Consider the following 5,557-nt stretch of genomic DNA (forward strand, 5'->3'; position numbering starts at 1 on the left):
CGGGCCTGTGCGGTTAATGGAAGAAAGGTGTTTTGCCATAAACTTTTCCGGGGCATTCGGTGGGGTTGGCGAGGCCTCTGCTTGAGCAGGAAGCCCTTGTCTTGGCTCTTAAAAAACTAGTAAGCAACCAAATGAAAGCATCAAAGCGCCAGCAGGATGTGGCCCGAGCCCCCCCGGCATATCACCCCTAGAGCCGCGTGAGGAAGAGTGACCTTAGAGTGCTTGGAGCTCGCAGGCCGGGCTCAAGTTTAAAGTTCAAGGCATTTTGTTTTTTCACCTGTTTCCTACAGTTCTAAGAAACTTCTGAAGAATTAATGTGTAACTATATCAGACACTCAGTCGGCATTTTCTCCAGGGAACGTAATGTTACGGGAGCAGAGGGTAGTGGCTCCTCAACCGAGATGCAAGGAGGTTTCTATAAAATAAGAAAAGTCCTCTGGAGTAAACGCGGACAGCACCACAGCTGCTTCTCACTACGCTTCGACCATACTCGGTCACCTCTGCGATGCCCAAGGCCAGTGCCCAGCGTGTGGCTGCTGGTGGTCACATGAGGACTAGGGCAGCGCTGGTACTGTTGAAACCAGTATTCAGTTGTGACAGGGTGGCCCAAACTGTGATCACCCTGCCCTTCCCAAATTTGGTGGGGCTGGGGTTCTGCTGGAGCCGATGGTGACACAAGATGCTGGACAGTGAAAGCTAATTGGGGCAGCTCATGTAAAGGTGGAGGCAAGCGCTCTGCTGGGCAGGGCTTTGGGCCAGGCCTCTGGGGCTGACACGGTCTTTTCCTCCAGCCAGCGGTGAGTGGCGGGGCCGGTTCCAGCAGGGGCCTGAGCTTCGTGCTACCCAATGCCAGTCATTTTACTTGTTTTTTCTGACAGTCTTAACTTGACAACTGGTGATAAGCATTGTCAGTGGCTTGATGATTTATCATGTGGAGAAAACAGTTTGAAGAAATGACATAAGATTTTGGTAATATTTCCTTCTGTCATCAAATTTTAATACACACAGGAGGAATATTTTACTGAGGCACCTTTTTTAAAGGATGTCTTTATGTTAGAAGCTGGTGTCCATTTAAAATCTTTTTGCAAATTAGTTTAAGAGCTAAAATGTTAGCCCTTTCCGTGTTTGGCCCCCTGGCGTGTGTAAGCATGTTTCTAAGTACGGACCAAGCCGTTCAGTAGCTGTAATTTGTTAAATGTCATAATAAACTCTTAAATTGAATCCTGCCTTTTACACTCTTGCCACCAGGTGGCTAAGAAGAAGATTAAGCAGGAAAAATCCAATAATTATGTGAAGGACTCATACTCACTTTTAGTGTCTGTCTCAGCGAGGAAATAGGAAACTAGAGATGGACCAGGGCTCAAGAAAGAAAACTGCTGAGTAAGTGACAGAGACATCTCAAGCTGTGCCAGGCCAGATGGCTGTTCCCATGTGCTTTTGTTTTCTTAAAAACTGACACTGTTAAACTTACCAGATTTTGCTTAACTAAAACTTTTGGAGACTCTGTCTGCGCCTGTTCCACCTCTTTGCTGACCCCTGGATGTCTACGTTATTCCTGGCCAGTTGGGTTTGGGACAGAGGGTGGCTTTGGACTCGATTCCCGAACAGAGGGCACCTCAGTCCTGACCCACAACAGGCCTCCCACCCAATCTTTAATTCATCAGTGACATCATTTGCAGAGATGATTTTCAAGTTCACGTAGAGTCCCTTTAGAACCCAAAAGTAAAATTCTCCAAGTTCTGTGTATTAATGGTAAGATGCTGTAAGGGGCTGGCCAGTTAGCTCAGTGGGTTACAGCGTGGTCCTGCTAACACCAAGGTCAAGGGTTCAGACCCCTGTACCAGCCAGCCACCAAAAACAAAACCAAACAAAACAATACAAAGGATGCTATAAGGAAATCCCTGCCTGATGGACAGTGACGTAACAGGCTTGGAAATGCTGTCAGACTTTCCACGGACTGCATGTGTTGGAGTAAGGACGGTAGCTTACAGCACAATCCCACCGTCCCCCGAGGTTTGCACAGCATCGCGAACAGAAGGGGGACCTTGTCCCACAGGCACAAAACCCCACCCAGTTCCTCACCGGTGTGTCACATGGCTGCCCACCTTCTCATGTGCATTCTGAGCTGCCATTCCCTTCTCTAATTTATTAACTTTGACAAGTAACCTCCTGGTTGTACACCATTTTATTCACAACTCGCTTTTCTGATTCAAAGTGAACGTGAGTGCCTTAATCCTCTAATAGCAATTAATTGCTTGTTTCAGTGCTTAACTCTGATCCTTTCTCAATCCCTACAGGGACAAGTTTCTTCCTGAAGGATCTGTGTTTGTTGACAAAGGTAATGACGTTTTTCTTATGAAAAAAGCCAGAAATGCAGAATATTTTCTTTTTTATTGTGTAAGTAGTATTCCCAATCTAATTTTATATTATAAAGGTTGTATCCTTTATAGAATTACTGAATTCTATAGATAAAATGTAGAAAATTATAATTTGGTCACTCTAGCAGGCTGAATTAGTTCCTAGAAAAGAAGGTTAACTTTTATTGCCTGGTTTCCTTTTATGGAAATAAGCTGTCATCTTCCGCAGAAGAAACCTGCTGAGCTGCTTTTCCACAGAGTTGGAATTAATATTCTGTGGCCTAATCATGACTATTTCTATGTAATATCACCTTCCCAAGCATTCTTCTTGGTTCTGAAAATCATTAAGGGCACACCACTACGGCTTGATATGGCTTGATTCTCTCTCCCGCTTATAATATATTCATTTTTATTTTATTAAGAGGCTTCATCAAGAAGTATATAGGTGGCAGATATTTTTATAACCTCTTGATAAAGAATGGTGCTGGGGAGGAGACCTTAGGGGGGAGCAGGGATAAGTGAGGGTCAAGGGAAGGAGGGAATTAACATCCATCAGGTGCTTATGCCTGGCACTCAGCCGGCAGTCAGCAGAGATTAGCTCTTAGGGAAATACGATGAAGCAGTTTTAAATAGGAGGAAATAGAAGCTCAGAGACTTTAAATAATTTTTCCAAAGACCTATAGTTGCTAAGTGGTGGAGGTGGGAGTTCGATTCAGCCTTGTGATTAAGCCACAGTGTGTTTTTGACACTTACCATGCATTGTGTCCTTAAACGTCCATCTACGGAATGCTGACTTCGCCCTGCCTGATGTTCCCCGCAGGGGCCGGGCTCACACTGTGTCTGATCCCACATGGCTGGCCTGGCATTCAGTGTCGTGGCTCAGGCCTACTTGGGCACATCTACTTCACGTTAAAGCAGAGACACAGAGCAATCTTCATTTTCCTCAGGAAAAGCCCAATTGGCTCACCTACAGCAGTTTCTATCCATTATTTACTAAACCATGCTCTTGCATTTTGTCAGAGACTCTGACCGTACTCAGTGCCATTGAAAGGAATAGCATGGCGGGAGGGGCAGGGTATAAGACACAGTAATGTACGACTCTCAGAAGGTAGTGTCCCCTTCTGCAGTGCCAGCACCACCTCTCCCAGCCCAACCCAGGGGCCTGGTGCATCACAGGAGGTCCTGATGCTCTCCCGGCCAGAAGGAACCACAGGCACGTTCTGGGTTACCCCTGGCTGGGGTTCTGAGAGGCATCTGGCCAGTGCAATGGACTTTTCATTTGTCCTGTTGTCTGTGGACATTACAGCAGCTCTTGGAAATAGGATGAACATGGCAGATGAAAAACAAGAGTATGGAGAGAGAAGGAACTCAAAAAAGAAAAACTAAAGCCAACGCTAGCAGAAGGAAAGGAATAAAAAGATTAGAGCAGAGATATAAAGAATAGAAAAACAATAGAGATAACCAATGAAACCAAGAGTTGGTGGTTTGAAAAGATTAAAAGAATTGACAAAACTTTAACTAAACAAAAAAAAGAGAGAGAGAGAGAGAGAAGCCAAATAACTAAAACCAGAAATGAAAGGGAATATTACAACCCTTTTTTCAGAAATAAAAAGGATTATAAGAGAACACTGTGAACAACTTTATTCCAACAGATTGGCTAACCTAGATGAAACAGACAAGTTTCCAGAAGTGCACAACCTACCAAGACTGAATCATGATGAAACAGAAAATCTGAACAGACCTATAACTAGTAAGGAGATTGAAGCAGTAATCAAAAGCCCTCCCAGCCTCCCCGCCCTAAAAAAACAAACAAACAAAAAAGCCCAGGACCAGGACCAGATGGCTTCACTGGTGAATTCTACCAAGTCTTTAAAGAAGAATTAACACAAGTCCTCCTGTAACTCTTGCAAAAACTGAAGAGGAAGGAGCACTTCCAAACTCATTCTTTGGGGCCAGCATTACCCTGATACTGAAGCCAGACAAGGACACTACAAGAAAACAAAACTATAGACTAGCATCCATGATGAAGATTGACACAAAAATCCTAAACAAAATACTAGCAAACAATTCAACAGTACATTAAAAGTATTATATATTTTGACTAAGTGGCATTTATTCCTAGACACAGGATAGTTCAACATACGAAAACCAATCAGGTACTCCATTAACAGAATGATGGGGAAAAATCACACAATCATCTCAATTGATACAGAAGAAGCAGTTGACAAGATTCAACAGTATTTCATGGTAACAACACTCAACAAACTAGGAATAGAAGGAAATTACCTTAACATAATAAAGATCACAAATGAAAAACTAATTTGATAGTAAATGGTGACAGACTGAAAGCTTTTCTTCTAAGATCAGGAACAAAACAACGATGCCTGTTTTCACCATTTCTGTTCAACACAGTACTAGTAGTCCTAGCTGGAGCCATCAGGCAAGAAAAGGAAATGGAAGGCATCCAAATCAGAAAATAAGTAGTAAAATTAACTGTGTCTGTAGTCTTGTATATAGAAAACCTAAAACTTCCACCAAAAACTGTTAGAACCGATAAATGACTTCATCAAAGTTGCAGGATACAAAATCAACACGCAAAAATCTGTTGCATTTTTATACACTAACAATAGATAATCCAAAAAGGAAATTAACAGTTCCATTTATGATAGTATCAAAAAGAATAAAATACTTAGGAATAAACTTAACCAAGAAGTCAAAAGACTTTACACTGAAAACTACAAAACACTGCTGAAAGAAATTAAAGACACAAATAAATGGAAAGATATCTCATGTTCATGGATTGGAAGACAATATTATTAAGATGGCAATACTACCTGTATTAGTCCATTTGTGTTGCTATAACAGAAATACTTGAGAGTGGGTAGTTTATGAAGAACAGAGGTTTATTTGGCTTATGATTCTGGGACAGCTGCATCTGTCATGGGCCTCAGGCTGTTTCTACTCATGGCGGAAATGTGGCAGGCAGCCGGTGGGTACAAGCAGATCACATGGTGAGAGGAAGCAAGAGTGGGGGGAGGTGCTGGGGTCTTCTAAACAACCAGCTCTCATGGGAACTAACCAAGTGAGATCTCACTCATTACCTCTCTTCCCCCAGGGAGAGCATTAATCCATTCATGAGGACTCAAACAGCTTCCAGCACTGCCAATTGGGGATCAGATTTCCACATGCGTTTTGGCAGG

This window comes from Cynocephalus volans, chromosome 7, assembly GCF_027409185.1.
Source record: "Cynocephalus volans isolate mCynVol1 chromosome 7, mCynVol1.pri, whole genome shotgun sequence".
In the NCBI taxonomy this organism is placed as follows: Eukaryota; Metazoa; Chordata; class Mammalia; order Dermoptera; family Cynocephalidae; genus Cynocephalus; species Cynocephalus volans.